The sequence below is a fragment of the Maniola jurtina genome, chromosome 25 (assembly GCF_905333055.1).
Source record: "Maniola jurtina chromosome 25, ilManJurt1.1, whole genome shotgun sequence".
Lineage (NCBI taxonomy): Eukaryota > Metazoa > Arthropoda > Insecta > Lepidoptera > Nymphalidae > Maniola > Maniola jurtina.
This window is the reverse complement of record NC_060053.1, coordinates 8,285,111-8,307,285: the sequence shown is the minus strand read 5'-3', so window position 1 is coordinate 8,307,285 and position 22,175 is coordinate 8,285,111. Positions and strand designations below refer to the sequence as shown.

The 22,175-nt window shown below is 37.3% G+C and overlaps 1 protein-coding gene across 11 annotated transcripts in view; it reads left to right on the top strand.

Annotated features, from left to right (window-relative positions):
* The window catches only part of LOC123878122 (hemicentin-1), a 507,061-nt gene that overhangs the window by 58,446 nt on the left and 426,440 nt on the right, over nucleotides 1–22,175 (top strand). The gene's annotated exons all lie outside the window — the stretch shown is intronic.

The following is a 22,175-nucleotide window of genomic DNA, read 5'->3' as shown; positions in this document are numbered from 1 at the left end:
GCCGCAGCTGAGAGAGTATTTCTCCTTTTGAGGTACAGAAGCCTAACTCTGTAAAAATTTTAACTGTTAATCACTACGCGCTCCCTTAATCGGGTGAAAGATACGTAGCAAAAAGCGCAAATAGTAGCGGTGTGATTAGGGGCGGGGAATCAATCAGGAGGGGAAGCTTTGTTGACGCATAATAGATAATGTGGAAACTTATAGCGCGTCATTAATCATATCTGTTGTTGGCGGAAACTTGCTGTTTTTTTGTATTCTATACCGATTTTTTATTTAAAACTGTTTATTCAACTGCTAATTAAATAAAATACTGTTATTTATTTTTATGCATAATAGTTTTTGATTTATCGTACAAAATGTCGAAAAAAAGTAGTGTTGTTATGGATATCCATATCCGTGACCGAAACTATCGGATATCCGAAATAAAAAAATATCCGTAACCGTAACTGAATCCGTAATAAAAGTTTTGGATAGTTTCGGATAGGGCGGAGTCTAACTAAATACTACACTCGTACGAATTAACTGTGCACTCCGCTGGAATGCGACACCTTCATCAGTTCACATTTTACAGTTCCTTAAAAAATTAATATCCGTAACCGAAACTATTGGATAATCCGAAATAATTTAATATCCATAACCGTAACCGAAACCGATATTATTTTTTACCAATATTCTATCCATATCCGGATCCGAAATTATATATCCATAACATCCCTAAAAAAAAGCCGAGTACGGAACCCTCGGTGCGCGAGTCTGACTCGCACTTGGCCGGTTTTTTGTTTATTCAATTCTATTGTCTGTCGTTCGATACAAAGCAGTACCTATACAGTAGCGAAAAAATCCCCAAAGCTTTTAAGCCGACGTCACAACGGCGCTAAAGCTGATTGGCAGAAACACTGACTAGCGTTTAGGAGTCCATGTGATCGAAAAATACTCGAATAATAAAAGCAACTAAATCGAAATCGGTTCATTCGTTTAGGAGCTACGGTGCCACAGATAAATACACAGATACACACATCAAACTTATAACGCCCCTCTTTTTGGGTTGGGCGTTAATACGGTCGACTTTCAAAATCGGGATCCGAATGACAAGAAATCATACCAACTATTCCAGCGGGGTGATTCGCTCACGCAGTGTCTAACTGAATGATAGCCACCGAACTCATTTGATATTGGTTGGCTTTACATTGCTGCTTCATTGAGTGATATCAGAATAACATTTCACAGAAAATCTTCAATGGATTAAAAATAATATTAGTAAATCAGTAGGCAGAGTAGGCAGATAAGTCGGGTAATAAATAAATGCGTAGATAAACAACGCGCGGTTCCTCTGGCGCTGCAAATGTTCATGGGCGGAGGTAATCACTTACCATCAGATGACCCGCTTGCTCGTTTACTCGCTATCTTTAGCCGAATACGGCAAAGCCAAAAGGAAGGCCTATATTTATGTATGTAGGTTTGTATTTATGTATGTTCCATCGTAGCGCCTACACTGCTGAGCCGATTATGATGAATGAGGTGTCAATCGATTCCTTCCTATGGTCTATAGGCTACATTTTGTACGAAAATAATAGACCTGACGGATATTAGATCCAGAAAAGAAGGGGTATTCAAAAATGATTTTTGCTATTGTATCGAGTGAATTTTTTTCCATTTGTTATAATGTTAAAATACACCGAGCGACGGAAAAACAATTTTATACTTTGCCTATAGGCATAGTAGTGGACGGGTAGTAGTCGGGTAGTGCTGTTCATCTTTTTATCAAACAAACACAATTAATGCCCATATGTTTGAACCTAGAATATGTCGCTAAGGAGACAACATACGCACCACTAGATATATTATCACAGAGATCGTCAGACAAACTTTACATAACTATAAACTATTTCAAAGTTAAACTCCTATCAAAGCAAACTAGTTTCTCTGTGAACACACATACAGTATAATTTGGAGTAAACTTCTGACATTGTGTTCAAAGTTGCTAAGTTCTGACAGTATTATGTTAGCAGACGCGTAGGGAAAACTTTGGGAAGCCCCGCCTTATGATTACATTATTTCATATGTGTTGACAAAATACAGAATTTGTCATAATTACGTACTAGCGGGTGCTGCGAAGTTTCGGAAGCTCTGGCAATGATAAAGTTCAAATTGCCAAGCTAACACTTGTTCTATTAAAATCCATTATAAATGCGAGAGTTTGTCTGTCTGTCTGTCTGCTAGATTTTCACGGTCCATCCGTTTAACCTAGTTTGACGAAATGTTCGATTCCTGGCAGAATTTTATAATTTCTAAATCTCTGGTCTGGCCTGCTGGGAGGCTTCGGCCTTGGCTAGTTACTATCCTACCGTGCTACCAAGCGTTTTATCGTTCCGATGCCGAGTAGAAACCATAGGGATATGGATTTAATGAAAACTGCCATACCCCTTCCAGGTTAGCCCGCTTCCATCTTAGACTGCATCATCACTGATAAGGTGACATTGCAGTCAAGGGCTAACCTTGTATCAGAATGAAAAAAAAAATACCTGCCGATATCACTAAAGACGAAAGTTTTTGTGTATGCATGTGTGTATGTGTGTTTGTTTGTAACTCTTTCACGCTAAAACTACTGGACAGATTTGGTTGAAAAGAATGGAGATGGGGATGGATTATACTCAGGATAAACACATAGGCTACTTTTCAACCCGGAAAATGAAAGAGTCTCTACGGGATTTTTACAAAACCTATATCCACGCAAACGAAGTCGCGGGCATCAGCTAGTTTAGAAATAGAACTTTTCCTTTCGTATAAAAGCTCAATACTTGCTTGGCAATACGGCACAGTACAAAATTCCACCCATAATAATTCAAAACGACGGAAAGAAATTACTGCATATAAAAATAAATCACCCGTAATATTGCCCGAGATTACTTATGGAGGGGGGCATATTTAAATAATTTGAAATATTCTTGATATTAACATGAAAGCGGGAAATATTCACAAATTTAATATCCTACGGAGGTCAAATGCAATTTATAAAATGACTACCCAATTTTGCTTCGCGATTTCCGCGGGCGACTGTAGGTAGGTACTTACCTACCTACATTACGATAATGGGGGCGAAATAAGTTGCGGAATTCGTGCGGAATTATACATTGGTGATTTTGAGGCTTTTGTATGAAATGTTACCTATTGAAATACTTTTTAGCGCGATGATTTTTACGCTTACCTAATAAACCAAGGGACCCATAATAAAGTTCAAACAGTTCTGTCTGATAAAAGCATTTTGCTATAAGGGTGTAAGAGCAAAAATTTTACTATTTTAGTACCTCAGTGTGGTTATAGAAATTTGTTACAACTACAAAAAAGCATATATTTCAAATTTTGATAAAAATATTTCAAGTTACTTACCTATAGTCTAAGTGTAGAAATAAAAAAAAATATTTAAAAATCCGACTACAAAACAAAGTAAAATAATTAATCTTTGTTTCTACTCGTGTATGTTATGTATGTATGAAGCCGGGTGAGCTTCAGGCTTAGATTTCTAGTTTCTTTTATAAGGTGTCGAAACAAAAATTATTTTTTACTTTGTAGTGGTTTTGGAAGTCGGTTTTTTATTTTATTTTAATTTTAAGCTTTTAATATAAGTAGTCATTGCTTGTTACCTAAAATATAGAACTAGGACGTGTGAATTTCGGACATACCTACCTTCATTTCTAAAGGATACAAGCAAAACGAAAGAAAATGTATAAAAGATTATTAGCAATTTTCATACAATTTCCTTTCGATTAAGGCCCTAACTTCATTAAAGCCGTTAAGAGCCTAATCTCCATTTGCATCCGAGAAAAATACTCAGAGCGCCATTATAAATTCAGAACACGTTTAAGTCGGTATTATCTTACAAGAAACAATGGTTTTCTTATTTCTCCCCGTTTTTGTACTCTTGCCCGCTAATTTTTGTATCTGACCTATATTTTGTAGAAACAAAATGATACCTACTTGCTGCCATTGTTGTTATAGTCAGTACAGAATTCGAGAGCTTTTTCAACGGAAATAGGGTATAATTAAAAGCGGAAGCCTGGGTGCTTATGATTCTTAACTTTTTAAGGTTCTTTAGTAAACAAGGAACCCTTATAGTAATGTCACGTCCGTCTGTCTGTTCGTCTTACTGCGGCGTAGTTCAAAGGCTATTAGTAATTAGTACCTACTAGAAAGCTGTAATTTCAAATCCACGCGGACGAAGTAATAATTATTTTAAATAACATAATTTTTTAAAGAATAATTACTAAACAAAGGTACTGGGACCACAGTTCCGAAAATTGTTAATTAGAAAGTTTGATTTATACAGCAAAAACTGTATAAATAAAGTAATATCAAGAGAGCAGGATCCGACAAGGATTTACAACTAGGCCACTGAGAACATAAATCCACGGGGATGTCACTCCACGGAACCCTTTTTGGCCGCAAAAATAAATACTGGCCTGATGAAAATTGTTACAATACAAGAACTCAGTTAAAACGTATTTTGTTGACGTTACAATAATATTCTTTGAATACAAACCTAAACACAAGATATGTTAATCGAATTATTTAGTTTCAAAATGCTTTTCGTGAGTTTTACTCGACAGCGGTGAATACGTCCAAATGAGGGTTATGTTCAATTGTATGTTAGTATGTATGTCCGTTCCCTTGCACGCTTGTAACTAACTACCTACTCAACGGTTTTGATAAATGTTACGTTATAAGATTAGTCTCGATGGCGCGAGTGTCACTGAATAAAAATATTCTTAACAGGGCTCTCTCCGTCACTCGTTTCATACCATTTCATACAATCGTAGTTCCAATTTCATTTGAATATTAAGCAACCAAAGTCCATGAAATTTTGCAGATATATTCTAGAAACTAATATCTGTGTCTGTGGTGTTTTAGATTTTTCTAAAAATATGTAGTTTTAAAATTACAGGGGCTCAAAGATTTGTATGAAAATTTTAAGACCGCGTAACTTTGAAACCGAATATTTTAACAGAAATCTGGAAAACCACAGACATAGATATTAGTTTCTAGAATATGTCTACAAAATTTCATGGACTTTGGTTGCTTAATATTTAAATGAAATTGGAACTACGATTGTATGAAATGGTATGAAACGAGTGACGGAGAGAGCCCTCTTAAAAAATCAAAATGGGGGATTTTATGCAGTTTAATGTGTTGTTTTTTTTTTTTTTTGAATTTTTTTTAAATTAGTGTTCTGTAATTTTAAATAGAGGTGTTAATCAATCTTTTATCAAACAAGCCACTTTAGTCCACTGTAAAACTAAATTGTTACTTTACATTCGTAAAAAATCTGATTGTGTAGAGAATAATATTAATATGAATTACTTTATTAGAAGCGTTATATAATGTTATACCCGTTGTTCAGCAATTAATTTAAGATCTAGATGGTTAGTTTTATCAACAATTAAAATTGTTTCACCATTCCATTCCATATTCCATACCATTACCATTGTTTACCATTTTCAATATTTTATATTCCTCAGTGAAAATAATAAAGTTTTATGGTAAACTAGAGGATGCCCGCGACTTCGTCCGCGTGGATTTAGGTTTTTAAAGATCCCGTGGGAACTCTTTGATTTTCCGGGATGAAAGTAGCCTATGTCCGTCCCCGGGATATAAGCTAACCGTGTACCAAATTTCATCAGAATCGGTTTAACTGTTTGGCCGCGAAAAGGTAGCAGACAGACAGACAAACAGACACACTTTCGCATTTATAATATTAGTATGGCTATGGATTAAGTTTACAACAATTGATTTTTATTCTTACAGTTTTATCTAAGTACCTATTCAACTCAACAAAGTCGAGAGAGCAAAGAAGGTTACTTAGTTCTTTCTACCACCTTTTCCAAGTCCATAAATTCTACGGAGTGAATTCTAAAATTTTAAAGCCTTTTGCAGTGTCCTAGATCGTATTTAAGACCTGAATTACCTAACAGACTCTGGTAGGTGTTACTTGAAATTTATAGCATTTAAGTATCTAAAAGCCGCTGTGGCTTAGTGGTTAGAATGCCTGTGTTCTTGTTACGGGTATTGAATAATCGTGGGTTTGACTCTAGTCCCTAGTTATAACAGGAATGCAGGTTTTCTTAGATGTTTCCAGTCCGATCCAATAAATCGGCCTGTATGCGTCCACAGCTGGACAAAGGTATTTCCAAAAGCGCGCCACCAAACACGGTCCTCCGCCTTCCTCATCCACCCGCTTCCCGCCACCTTCTTCAGATCATCGGTCCAGCGGGCTGGAGGTTGGAAAACTACTGGACGGATTTGGCTGAAATTTGGAATGGAGATAGATTAACACATAGGCTACTTTATACCCCGGAAAATCAATGAATTCCCACCGGATCGTTAAAAACCTATATCCACGCGAACGAAGTCGCGGGCGTCACCTAGTTTCTTATAATGAGAGCGAGTCCTAAGTGTTGTGTAGGACACTTAAGAATGTAACTTACATACGACGTCTAAGGGAATATTAATATATGGGTTAAGTGTCCGCGTTATATGATGTACTCGTAATATACTGATTATCACTACACTAGAATGCCTGCGTTTCACTTGGAACCCACCCACTTGGATATAGATTTTTAGAAATTCCGTAGAAACGCTTTGGTTTTTCGGGAAAAAATATAGGTAGGTATATACAGTAGCCTGTGTTTGTAAAGGGTAAAACTATGGCCATTAACTTCGGAGTCGTGGTTCCTATTTGGGAGGTTTTGGTTAAACATCTCTTGCTTTAACGGTGAAAGAAAACATCGGCAGGTCATCTTGGTAAAAAATTAATATTAATTGACATATCATTATAGGTAATATGTATACCTAACGATTATGGTCGAACATGCTGATTATGATCTAGAAAGATGCCCGCGATTTCGTCCGCGTGGATTTAGGTTTTTAAGGATCCCGTGGGAACTGTTTAATTTTCCGGGATAAAATTTGCTTATTTCGATTACAAGGACGCAAGCTACTTCGCTAGCTAATAGCTAAAATAATATACCTGGCTAAAAAAACTAAATTAAAATCGGTTTATTACTTTAGGAGCTACGATGCCACAGACACACGTCAAACTTATAACACCCCTCTTTTTGGGTCGGGGGTTAATAAATGATTATGTTACTGAATAAAACTAACTAAACGAGCGAATCTCTGTCAGTTAAACGTTCGCCCAGCATTAGAGCGTCCCGTAAAGCTGTCCCGCCTGTCCCGCGCGTCTTATAACTCGCGGCGCGGCGCTGAGTTACCGCTGTCACAGAACACCAGATGAACGCGCGACGAGCGTAGAATTACAACTACCCTCTGACCTCCCCAACCAGTTGAATAAACTGACTGACCCATTCCGATTCGCTTGGGAGTCAGCGAGAAAATCTTTTCTTTTTAGGGTTCCGTACCTCAAAAGAGAAAACGGAACCCTTATAGGATCACTTTGTTGTCTGTCTGTCTGTCCGTCCGTCCGTCGTGTCTGTCAAGTGTAGGTCTACTTTAAAGAGAAACCCAAATTGCAAAATTTTAATTTTTTAACCAATTGAGCTATGTTTTTCGAACTATTGCCCTGCCCATTGCTACTACAGCTTCAGAACTTCAATCGTCAGTTACTCTGGTTCTCTTACGCATCTCCTCATTTCTGATTTGAACACGTAGAAAAACTCCAAACTTTACCATGCAAAATGACGGAATAAATACCCGAGTACGGAACCCTCAGTGCGCGAGTCTGACTGCACTTGGCATTTTTTTTTAGTTTCATCCATAATTTATGGTTATTATTGTTACACTTAAAAAACTAATCGAAGCACGCGAACTTTCCGTATTTTGAAAGACGCTCTAATAAACACTAATAAAGAATTTAGTTTTGACATAGGCAAGTACTGTATGCTTTAACGTTGAAGGAAAACATCGTGAGGAAACCTGCATGCCTGAGAGTTGTCCTTAAACCATTAATTAATGAAAACCTCACAGCCTGGAGACTTTGACCTAAGCTTTAGGGACTCTTGCGGTCGCCTCACTCACCGCTCGTGTCTCCACACGACCTATTACTTACTTTGATTAACAAACACCCTCTAGTTTATACAGGGTGCCACTTTGAATCGGTTCGATAAGGTGTATCTGTCGCAGGTCAAAGCCGTGATATTACAATCTCACTAGTGATATTATAATTAAACGGTAGATTGCCAATTGACTTCATTTCTTACAATTTATCGGCCTGGTTGTAATGTCACGGGGTCATTATAGTGACATTATAAAAAAATGTAGGTATATTATGAGTGGTTGGCAGTGAAAGATGTCAAGTGTTCTGATTGGTCAGTTCTTTTTTTATCATCGTTTTCAACTTCGGAAACGGACCAATCAGATGCGGCATCATAATCTAACGACCAGTGAATTAGTCAAAATATCATTGCCTCACAATATCACTTCAATGTCCCCGTGACATTATAATTACACTAAAACCAGACCGTTAAATTGTAAGAAATGAAGTCGATTGACAATCTTCCGTTTAATTATAACTAGATGATGCCCGGGACTTCGTCCGCGTGGATTTAGGTTTTTCGAAATCCCGTGGGAACTCTTTGATTTTCCGGGAAAAAAAGTAGCCTAAGTGCTAATCCTGGATATTATCGATCTCCATTCAAATTTCAGCCAAATCCGTTTCTTTCTCACACAATCTTTCGCCTTTATAATATTAGTGTGAAGTGTGAAGTGTGATATCACTAGTATGATTGTAATATCACGGCTTTGACAATATACCTGTGACATATCCACATGCAAACAGGTCAGGAAATATTTAAATTGGTCCTCATTTCCATCCTCTCTCTAATTTGATTAGATAGAGAAACTTCAAGCAGCTCTTTCCATCCCCTAAGTGACTAAGTTTTCTTATGAGGTTCCATAGTTAGCGACCATATTTCGGATACATATAAATCATCACTGGCAACACTGGTTTTCAAAGTAACCGGTTTTAAAACGGAACCCAAATAAGCTCACTTTGTTGTCTATCTGTCTGTCCGTCTGTAAAGAAAACCTATAGGGTATTTCCCATTGACCTAGAATCATGAAATTTAGCAGGCAGGCAGGTCTTATAGCACAAGCAAAGGAAAAAATCTGAAAAACGTGAATTTGTGGTTACATCACAAAAAAAAATGTCTTCATGATCAAATGATTATTATTTTCAATTTTCAAAGTAAGATAACCATACCAAGTGGGATATCATACGAAAGGAGTTTATCTGTACATTCTAAAACAGATTTTTATTTATTATTATGCACAATAGTTTCTGATTTATCGTGCAAAATCCAAAATACCCGAGTACGGAACCCTCGGTCCGCGAGACTGACTCGCGCTTAGCCATTTTTTCTAAAAATATTAGCCATGCTAATCATGACTGATGCTCACCTTTCCCCTCCAACTAAGCGTAAAGCTTGTGCTAGTAGTAGCAGACTTATTATAGTAAATAGGTTCATTGCGATACGCTTCACAATTAATTATGTACAGGACTTGGTCCTGATTCATGAAATACAATGTAATTGGATACGGCATCCAATTAAACGGGATCATTTGTGTCATACCTACGTGCACGCTGCCAAGCTCTCATTACATACATTATTTATAGTTTTGTTTATTAACGAAATGTACATTTGGATGAAATTATTTGCGATATTGAATTTAAAGATACTTTCATTTCACAACAAACAGCACAAATAGAAGTGAAACGGAAACATTATAGGGTCACTTTGCTATCTGTCTGTCTGTCTATCCGTCTGTCGTGTCTGTCAAGAAAACCTATAAAGTACTTCCCGTTGACCTAGAATCATGAAATACGGAACCCTCAGTGCGCCAGTCTGACTCGCACTTGGCCGGTTTTTAGGATTTTCAGTAATTCTGCCCGAGCAAAACACTAGGCTAATATTGGGTTAGTTTAAAGTTATTGTAAATCATCAAAATGCTTATTTGGAAGATCATTTATTTTAACTACTAGGTCAAATCATTTTCGAAATAAGCTGCATAAAATTGGTGCTGCATAATTTCGAAAATAGTGATATCATCATTATTTAGCACAAACATTGATGCTGGGCAAAGATATTTAAACCGCATAAATTAGTTACAGACAGGATAAAGCAACAAAATATAAAAAACTTGTAACGTAAACCGGAACGTCGTCGCGTCACTTCACCGCTCTCGTTCTGACAGGTCTATGTCTGTCAACTACTATCTATGGCTAAGTTAACTCTCGAGGTGCCAACGGAGTGATATTCTTTTTGCAACGTACATTGTGTTCTAATTTTTGTGTATTCGGTCTCTGTGTGTGTCTGTGCGCTCTTTACAAAGGCGCATTTGGAACCCTAGTCCTTTATAAGTTTGCAAATCAACTTACAAACTGCCATTTGGCTACTTTTTGGACAAGGGTCAATTTTCAAGTATCACTAGAATTATCACTACACTACAAACTACACACTAGAATTATATCATTACCGCTACCAAACTTCTTAATAGAGCATTTCACTAATTTTAGACACAATTTAATTATTTCCTCCTTTTTAATCAGTTTTACCATCAAATAAGCAGTTTAGCAAACTATTTATATAGAAAACTATGGAATAGTGTTAATTACTTTAACTAACACCAAGGACCCGGTTGGAAGGTCCTCAAATAATAATTTCAGCTAAAGAGAAGGATAATAAAATGAACGTATTCTTCAGCGGAGTGTAGGTTTTATTTGACATTTCTTATTATATACAATTTGTTGACCATAGATAATCTTTAGGCACGATTTATATAATAGTTACAATATACTATGAACGCACTAACAACTGAATATATAATTATCGTTGAAAATTAGTAACACAAGCGCATATCGCCCAAAAATATGCTTAAATTATGGAAAACGAGCTTTATAGTTTGATTTACATTTGAAAAGGAATGTTATGGACAATGTATAAAGTAAATAAATTGAATTCATGTCAGACTTTTGACACAAAATTGTAAATTTCACTTGCATCCTGTGTACGCTGTTAAATAAATAGACAAATAAGCTTATTTGTTGGTTTCGTAATATAAATATTGCCAAAGCCGCTCTACCTTCTAAGTAAATCTCTTTGGCACCAGGCCATTGATAAACTAGGGTGATTCTGTTTCGACCGTAATACATTTTAATAGGTGAAGCTTAAACGGGCATTGTAGTAAATGACTCGCCAGTAATACTGTAATATTACCGCGGTAATAAATTACCGGACAATTTTATCGCGATGTTATATATTTCTTGCGGGTCAGTGACTTTGTTCAAAATATTGTATACTTAACAATATTGCGTGGAATGTTGTTAAGTATACAATATTATTATAGTACCTTGTTAAAAATGCGAGTTTTTATTTGTTGAACTAGCTGTGCCCGCGACTTCGTTCGCGTGGAATAGTGACTTTTCGGGCAGCGTGATTCTTTAAATTGACATAACTTTTTTATTTATGAACCGATTGACATGAAATAAACACTAAGTGTTAAGTGAAGCTTACTACAATATATTAGTGAAAACCGTATCTAAATCGAATAAGCCGTTTCTGATATTAGCGTGCACAAACACACAGACAAACAGACAAACAGACAAAAAAAAATTAATTACAATTTCGGGTTCGGCATCGATATAATAACAACCCCTGCTACTTTTTTTTTATATATTTTATATATTGTACAGACACCACTTTTCTACAATTTTATTATATGTATAGATGAATCTATACAACAGCTGTTTACGACAGTTAGGGAACTTGTAATAAAACGGCAAGCCAGTGCGAGTCTGACTCGTGCTCCAAGGGTTCCGTAATCGGGTATTTTTTCCGACATTTTGCTGCATAAAAATAAATAAAAATCTGTTTTAGAATATACAGGTAAAGTTCTTGCATATGATACCCCACTTGGTATAGTTATCTTACTTTGAAAATTGAAAATAGTCTTGTTTGTTCATGAACATATTTTTTTTGTGATGCACCCACAAATTCAGGGTTTTCGGATTTTTCCCTTTACTTGTGCTAAAAGACCTACCTACCCGCCTTTCATGATTCTAGATCATCGGGAAGTACTCTATAGGTTTTCTTTACAGATACGACAGATAGACAACAAAGTGATCCTATATGAGTTCCTTTTTCTTTTTGAGGTATGCAACCAAAAAAAAATACAGAAACAGTACCTTACGCTTTAATTTCTCTACATAAAGAATTTCTGTCCCTTATTTAAGGCTATTTAAGGCGAATACATTTTCAGCGGCATTAATTTAGTAGCTTAAGGCTGAGAGGTCGCCCTCAGGGGTTTCAGCGCCTGTAAAGGCAGATAACGTTCGCGAGTCGTTACTTAGTGAACTAAATATGCTGATTGCAGGTCACTCGACAGGTGCTTTTAACAGATTTTTAGGGAACAGCTCAAAGGGTAAAAACTGAGCCCTGTTAATGTCACTCCACTATCACGGTTTATTGTGATGTTTTAGCTGTGACAAGTGTAAATTAAAAATTTATAACACCCCCGACAAGTGAAGGTTGCAGTAACTAGAAAACAGCTGATAACTTTCAAACGGCTGAACCGATTTTCTTGGATTATAGCTAAGAACACTCTCGATCAAGCCACCTTTCAAACAAAAAAAACTTAATTATAATCGATTCATTAGTTTAGGACCTACGATGCTATAGACAGATACACACGTCAAACTTATAAGACCCCTCTTTTTGGGTCGGGGGTTAAAAAGAATTAAATATTGCATACGGCCAAAACATGATCCGAAGTTTAGGATTCCGTATGGTTGCCCATCACAATAATAGGACTTAGAAGGGGGCTTTTTATTTGATACTCCGAATAAATTTTATTGTGAATAACATTGAGTTCACGGTTTAACGGCTAATGTCTAAAAAAAAGATTCCGACGAATTGAGAACCTCCTCCTTTTTCGGTTAAAAACGGGCCCACCAATGGGACCCTATTATTAAGCCTCCGCTGTCCGTCCGTCTGTCTGTTAGCGGGCTGTATCTCATGAACCGTAATAGGTACCTGGTGCAGAGGAAATTTTCACAGATTGTGTCTATTGCCGCTATGACAATAAATAAGTAAAATTTGAAAATTGTACGATATATGGCACGGTAAAAGATGGTAAGGAACCTTTAGTGTTCGAGTCCGACTCGCACTTGGCCTTTAATTAGCTACCTTATAAAAGAATGCGACGGGAGTGAGTGGACGCCTCACCCGCGTCACCGTCACCGGCAATGAGAGTGAGTGACTCAGCTAGAGAGTAAAATATTAGTTCGAGACGGTTTATCCCGGGACCCGAGCTACACGCTAAAGAGCGCGCGAGCTAGAAACTCGCATCGGTACGTGTGATAATGACAAGCAACCTAGCAAACAACCTGTTGCTAGGTTTCACTAACAGTGAATTTTCGCACTTACGAAATATTTTCATGTAAAGAAACAACAAGATGTACCTATGCAAGAGATTACTCAAGGAAAATATAACAACGAAGTTTCCTTTTTAATTACTTAAAATGTAAATAGGATGTGACGGGAGGGACGCGTCGCCCGCGTCACCGACACGCCATCCAGTGGGAGTGGATGACTCAGCGAGAGGGTAAAAAATTAGTTCCGAGCTAGACGCTAAAGAGCGCGCGAGCAAGAACACTCGCATCGCTGCTTATTAGAAATGTCAAACATCTAGATAAATTAATATAGCAAACAATCTTTTGCTCCATTAATTAATTCTTTAATGTTTAATTCTAACGATTTCTCGAACAGCGAATTTTTGCACCTACAACCATTTTATTAGAAACATATTTGATGTACTTATGTAAAAGAGGAAGAGACTACTACTAGGCGCTATAGAGCGGGCGTGTGGGAACACTCACAGCGCTGCGTATTAGAAATTACAAACTATGCACCAACCATTTTCATGTAAAGAAACACAGCAAGATGTTAGATGTGCGGCATGTACCTATGCAAGAGATTACTCAAGGAAAGTACAAGAACGAAGTTTCCTTTTTAATTACTTAAAATGTAAATAGGATGTGACGGGAGGGACGCGTCGCCCGCGTCACCGACACGCCATCCAGTGGGAGTGGATGACTCAGCGAGAGGGTAAAAAATTAGTACGAGACGAATTACGCTTGATATACACGAGGGATTAATTTTTTATCCTTGAAGATTAAGTACTTCCTATTGGTATTCCTAGATAACTAGATTAAGCCCGATTTTCGATGATAAAAAGTTGCATATATTTCAATTTTCGTGCTACCTCTGTGAGTCTGTACCAAACATACAAATCGGTTAAACGGATGGGCCTTAAAAAATCCCGTGGGCACTTTTTGATTTTCCAGGATAAAAAGAAACCTATGTCCTTCCCCGGGATGTAAGCTAACTCTGTACCTTTCATCAAAATCGGTTAAACTGTTGGGTTGTGAAAAGCTAGCAGACAAACAGACACACTTTCGCATTTATAATATTAGTTTTGATAGGTAAATCACAAAGAAGTCCAGCAATTTGAGCTGTCTTGCTAGATTAGTCAGTCAGTCAGTCAGATTTTCCTCTATAATATATTTAGATATCTATATCTTTATCTCTAGATAGAGAAAATTCGACCTCCGTGTGACCCCGGCATTACTCCACGCACTTAATTCCAAGGGACACGCATTTCCAATCTATCCCCCGATGAGGCCATCCATCTTGTGTCGGGATTACGCCGACACCGAGTGTCTGACACTAAAGGGACATTCAGCGCCACTTTATACCTACTCGAGTGTTGAGGGTGTACCTACTTATATTATACTTGATGATGCCCGCGGCTCCGTCCGCATGGGTTAGGTTTTTTAAAAATCTCGAGAGAATTCATTAATTTTCTGGGATAAAAAGTAGCCTTCATTTACTTTTTAACCCCCGACCCTAAAAGAGGGTGTTATAAGTCTGACGTGTGGTGTATCTGTGTGTCTGCGTATCTGTGTATCTGTCTGTGGCATCGTAGCTCTTAAACGAATGAACCAATTTTAATTTAGTTTTTTTGGTTGAAAGGTGGCTTGATCGAGAGCGTTCTTAGCTATAATCGAAGAAAATCGGTTCAGCCGTTTAAAAGTTATCAGCTCTTTTCTAGTTTTGTTATAGAGGTTTTTAAATTTTGAGTTATAACAACTAATTTTGTAGAAGTTTGGTAGAGACAGTCTTCCTTACAAGTACTTAGATAGGTAAATAGGTACGCGGAACCCCGGAGGTATGGGCCTAAACCCTTCTCATTCCGAGAGGAGACCCGTGCTCAGTATTGGGGCGGCGATGGGTTTAGTCGATGAACGTAGTAGACGCTATTAAACTATAGAACAAGTCGTAAAAAATTAAAATATATGACTGCACTGCAAAAAAATGAAAAAATTTCACTTTGAAATTGATGCCATACAGCCGCCATATGAATTTTCTTTCAAATAAGTTGTTTTACTGGTATGTTGTAAGGATTCTAGTGATATCCTGTACTTTCAAATCTGTTCAGGCATTAAGAAGTTATGGTGAAACTAGATGACGCCCGCGACTTCGTCCGCGTGGATTTAGGTTTTTCGAAATCCCGTGGGAACTCTTTGGTTTTCCGGGATAAAAAGTAGCCTATGTGCTAATCCAGGATATTATCTATCTCCATTCTGAATTTCAGCCAAATCCGTCCAGTAGTTTTTGCGTGAAGGAGTAACAAACATACACACACACACACACACACACAAAGTAAAAAGGGAGACTCATTTTTTCCATACTTTTTATTCGTTTCACTGAACTATTAAAAGAAAAATATTAAAAGATAATATTATATATTTAAATTAATAAAAAACAGAAAAATTACTCTTCAACATGGTTGGATACACATTGTTTTATTAAGAACAAAGCCTAATGTACTCTTTTCGAGAATCAAAAAATAAGGAGCCTAGAAACCTTACCCAAAGATAATATTTCAGTCTTCTTTTTTTGGGCGTTTCTATACAAATTACGTAGGTAAGGGCATGGTCACACAAAGCGTGACGGTGAAAACCTGTACAGGCTATAAGACTGACGTTTTTAGGGTTCCATCTGTCTGTTCGTCTGTCATGTCTGTCAATAAAACCTATAGGGTACTTCCCGTTGACCTGGAATCATGAAATTTAGCAGGTAGGTAAAATAGCACAAGTGAAAGAAAAAATCCGAAAACAGTAACAGTAAATCCATGAACAAGTAATAACTTATTTTCAACTTTTAAAGTAAGATAACTATGCCGAGAGGGGGTATCACATAAAAAGGCTTACCCTGTACATTCTTAAATAGATTTTTATTTATTTTCATGCTAATAGCTTTTGATTTATAGTGGAAAATGTCGGGAAAATATCCGAGTACGGAATCCTCGGTGCGCGAGTCTGACTCGCACTTGGACGGTTTTTTAATTATTTTGACATATCAATCAACATCATACCGAAACGCTAAATTAATTTTAATTTAATTAACTGTAGTATTTTAATGTCGTGAAAATTTAAATTAAGCATTAACTAAAATGAACAATTCAATAAATAACGAATAAGACACAGTTAAAACGAGACAGATTAAATTATGCCCCTGCTATAAAGTCTCTTTACTCAGATTAGTATAGATTTTACAAGAGTCTCTTCACTGTCGCCCAGCGATCTTTTATATTATGATCTTTTTTTGAGCACGTTTCTGTTACTTGTTTTGTATGCCCACGCCTTTATTTTTATGTGGGAGTTATTTCAGTGGCGCTGGAATCAGTAGAAATGTATTATTCTTTTATCTATGGCAATGTTTTATATAATATTAATATTATATCGATTTTTTACGCAATTGTGTTTATAGCCATTTTTTTCTTGTAGCTTATGTACCTATTACAGGAAATACCAATAATTAGGCTTTTATTCTTTTCTATCCTATTCAATACAAGCTGAGGCCCGCGATTTCGTTTGCGTGGATATAGGTTTATAAAATCCCGTGGGGATTCTTTGATTTTTCGGGGTAAAAAGTGGCTTATGTGTTAATTCAGGGTATAATCTATCTCCATTCCAATGTGACAATATCAGCAATTCATCATAATGATCAACCCATTACCGGCTCATTACTGAGCACGGTCTCTCAGAATGAGAAAGGCCAAGTCCGTTACGCCTGGTCTAGCGTAAATAGGCAGACTTCTTTGAGAACATTATGGAGAACTCTAGGCATGCAGGTACTTTCCTCACGACGGAAGGGAGCCGCTGGATCGCGGCGGCGCAAGATCGTCGCGTCTAAAAGTTCCTACAAGAGATTAATGTCCAGCAGTTGATGACAGACGTCTATCGATTGATGATAATGATGATGATGATAAAGATAGATAAAAATACAGACAAATAATCCATACATCCATACTAATACTAGAAATGTGAAAGTGTGTCTGTCTGTATGTCTGTCTGTCTGGTAGCTTTTCACGGTCTAACAGTTCAACCGATTTTGATGTTTGGTGACATCAAACATCAAAATCGAGTGGTTTGGTTTGAGTTAGCTTGCATCCCGAGCACGGACATAGGCTACTTTTTATCCCGGAAAATCAAAGAGTTCCCACGGGATTGCTAAAGGTCCATAAGTTTAATCGATTTATATGAAAGGTTCAGGGATACCTTGCGTCCCGGAAATTATCATAGGCAACTTTTGGTCCGGAAAATCAAAGAGTTCCCGTGGGATTAAAAAAAATCTACGCGGACGAAGTCGCTGTTATCATCTTGTTCTATAATAAATTACATTATTTGCCATTTATCGGTGCCCATAACATCACATCATTCTACCCTACAGAAGGAAACCACGAGCGCGAAAGAAAAACATTTATCATGACAATCGTTACCCCATAACATAACCCACTTACCGAAATCACTGCGAGAAATCCAATTTATATAACGTACCACTTACATTGCAGTTTCTCTATGTGATTGTAGGGGAAGATATGGTATTATAGCGGTAATGTGTGTTGAGTTATAGTGCTATGTCGATTTATGTTGATATCTTAGTAGGGTGAGGGGAGGTTATGTTTAAAAAATAACACTACATTGCTGATTCTTTATCTTATTATTAGGACAGATTTGGACGCAAAACGGTAATCTATATTGAGTTATAATGTCATGTCGATATTTTGGGAAGGGAGAGGGAAGATACTGTGGGAAATGGGAATAGTACCTTTGAAAATTACACGTACATTGCAGATTTTGTATGTGATTAGAATAGAAGTTTTGAAAGCTAAGCGGTAATGTATGTTGAGTTATAGATTGTCGATTTGTGTGACGTTCTTAGTACGGGGAGGGTAAGTATGGGTGTCACGGAATTGCTTCTTTTTGTATAAAACCTTTTAGATAGGGTGTAAAATAGGGCGCTTATCACACCATACTGACCCTTACACCTTAGGTACCTATTGGCACTAGGCACTACATTAAAGAATCATTTGTTACGGTTTCTAGGGGAAAATTTGACAATTGCAAAGCCTTATGTTTCATTATCTCAACTTGTCGCCAGCTCACTACTGAGAATGAGTTTCCTCTAAGAATGAGAAGGGGTTAGGTCAGCACGCTGGACCAATGTGGAGAAACTCCGGAAAGTTAGAGGTGTGTGCCTAGGATCGAATCATGGACCCTCCGAATAGGAAGTCTTAGCCGATAAGTAAGTTACTCGTATCACCCCCTTGTATTTACACGGTGTAATTTAAATCCAATCGGTGTCATACTCAACCATTATTTTTAAATCATATTTATTTATTAAGATCACTTTTTTTTTGTTTTAAACGATTACCAAAAGACAAAGTCAAAGTCAAAATCATTTATTTAAAGTAGTTACTTGTACAATTGTACTCCTTTTGATGGTCGAAATAATTAATTACGTAACTTAAAACTAAAGCTACGAGGGTTCCAAATGCGCCCAAATCTACTTAGAGAGTAGAGACAGTATGGTAGAGTCAATACCAACGGATATTATTCGATTTAGAAGAGCTTCTAAAGTTTGACTTAAAACTCGTATGTTACGGCTCGGTGTAATATGAGGCCCTCGTTACGGGGCACAATCCAATCGCACAATTTTGTTACACTGTAAACACACCACGTTTCATTCGGGGTATAACATAATAAATACGTTTGACGTGGAGTCTTTCACTTATTGGCTATGGTATGACTCCAATATCGCGTGATTCAGCAAAAGATTATTTGTGATATTAAGAATTGTGTGGCCAGCTGCAATCGTATTCCACACATTCGCGTTAAACAGAGTAGTTGAGAGATTTTCACCAACTAGATATTAGAAGGTTTGGAATACTCTTCCAGATCTGTGTTTCCTACCAATTACAATCCGGGTATCTTTAAAACAAGAGTGAATAGGCACCTTCTAGGTAAACGCGTCCCATCTTAGACCACATCATCACTTTCCATCAGGTGTGATTGTGGTCAAGCGCTTACCTACAGTGAATAAAAAAAAAAAACTCCACGGGTATTCTTTGTTTTTCCCAGACATATCTAAAACACTGAAGGTGCTCCCATTCACTATCACAGAATATCAAGTCTGCCGGCCGGCTGATTTGTCAAACTTATTCAAAAATTCGCCAAACACAAAACATTTGCAGTTTCGATAGTGTGGCAAGCTGATTGACTAAATGCTGAACTTTCACAAAATTAGCCGGAACTGGAATCATTTGCTGAATTCTGTCTGTGGAGCTGTTTAAATCATACAGTCTTGTTATACTTTTTTCGCTTGTTGTTACGGCTCGGTTTGACATACGCCCTACAGAGCAAAATCACCAATGACCAATGTACATTAATGTGATCACCTTTCCAAACTCTGAGGTACAGGACATAAACAAAAGCGGTGCAAGATACATCACCAAATTCGTAAAGTTCAACCCGAGTAGTAGCGTTTGACAAACCAAGCCAGAACTCTTGTGAGAACTCTCTTGTCGGTAACGGGGATGTGAGCCTTTTCAGGACATAAGCTTTTACTTCAAGTGGAGAGAGTTCGGGTTTAGTGAGCATTGTGAAATTGACTATAGATCGTGTCTTTACCACTGTTGTGTCTGAAATACCATTGATTTTGCCGTTTACATGAATACGATCCAGATGTAAAAGTCGTGAAGCTGCTTCTGTGAAATGATTGATGGGGCCAACCAACTCAGATAGTCGAAGGTCTTTGTAATTACAGTGAGAATTTTCGAACTGAGGTGTGCTAAAAAGTGAAGTGAATATAAAATTCAAAGAAAATTTTCCTAATTGAGAAGAAAAAATGCAAAATCAAGTCATACAATTGAGTATCAGTGTAAACACAGCATCTATCATACGTCATGTAACGTGACACAGGGTGTGCGCGAGTTCTTTCCCTTGTTTGTTACAGATCGGTGTGACATGCGCCCTCCTTACTCAGCACAATTAAGTCATACAATTTAGTATCAGTGTAAACACAGCACGTATCATACGGCAACATGTAACCAGCATGTAACGGACGGATTATATTGTTGTTTCATATTCCCTTCATTCAGCGCGGCTTTATTGCCGCATCGTGATCTGACTGCCGATGGGTGTACGGCTTTAATTTACAAATTCTTTACATATTCATATAAAAGTGCTCATACACATGTTTAGCAGTGGGAGGGCGGGCGCTGCACATCACATGCTCCATGTTGCACCATACAAAATTTGTCTGATTTAGCGGATTATAGCAAATTAAGCTGTTGGTTCCTTGTATATGGCGCATCAGCAATGCGCCGGCTGCAATTGCTTGTAAGTATGGGATATAATTGTAAATTGAACAGTTGAAAAGAGCAACCGCCGAGTTTCTTGCTGGTTCTTCTCGGTAGGAACGGCATTCCGAACCAGTGGTAAATTATTTTGACGATTCAAAAGCACTTGTAAACGTCTTCTTGAATAAAATCTATTCTATTCTATGGACTTCCGCGAAATAACGCATGCTTCTATACAACCATACAACAGACTAGATAAATTATTTTTCTACAGAGCTATAATTACTGCGCCAACGAGGATTTGTGTTCGGAATATAATTAAATAAGTCCACAAAGTACACGTGCAAAACCTCCAACAATTCCAAATACGAGCGAGCTATTCAGTGACCCAAAAGAACCAATTCAACAGAAAACCCGTTGAAGTGTGAGTCGGACTCGTATACGAAGGGTTCCGTACGGTATAGTTATAATTTGTAAGTTAATGACACACAGCGCCATCTTGATGTGATTTAGTAAACTAATTGTTTGGTCGAGTGCACAAATCATTTATTTGTATTTTGTATTATTACAAATATTCACGGTCTTCGGATGGTATATTTTACTTGTGCTAAAAAACTTGCTACTTGCCAAATTTTATGATTCTAGGTCAACGGAAAGCACTGTGCCTACTTATTTTATAGGTTTTGACTCCCTTGCGAGTGTCAAAAAATGCGGCATAAACGGCGTTTTTTTCATCCGATTTGCGTTGATTTGATTTTAGAAGTTTGGTTTATTTACACCTCCAAAAAATTATAGACCAGAGTATTTCAAATTAAATTCAACTCCACGCGTTTCTAAGAACAAGATCTTGACAAACAGACATCGAAGTGATCCTACAAGGTTTTTTTTTCTGTAGGTATACGGAACCCTAAAAAAGATAATAAAGCGCGCTTCCGACATCAAGTTCACTTCAACTTGACTTGACTTTCATATTCGGAATAGAATTTCGGGATGAGCATTTAAAACTCTTTTCCGATTCGCCGGCTCGAAATGAATAGGCGGCCCGACATGCCTTGACGTCGAATTTTACGCTTGTCTACATCCAAAAAGCTTTAACTAATGCCTGTCTGATAATAAATATTGCGCAAGCGGAACGGCTAACGCTTAAGTAGTCTCTATTTGGTCAGAAATACCTAGTAAAATATGTTTACACTCGAAGGAATTTCGAAAAATCTAGCCAGATTCCTTCTTTATCTTCTTCTAGATCCAAAGTTTTGGGCTGGACGTTGATGAGTCAGTTAGTCAGTTAGTAACCAGGGTATTATTTTTTATTGTATGCGATTATTTTAAGACCTTGATTGTTATTGGCGGCCCAACATGCCTTGACGTCGAATTTTACGCTTGTCTAAATCCAAAAAGCTTTAACCAATGCCTGTCTGATAATAAATATTGCGCAAGCGGAACGGCTAACGCTTAAGTAG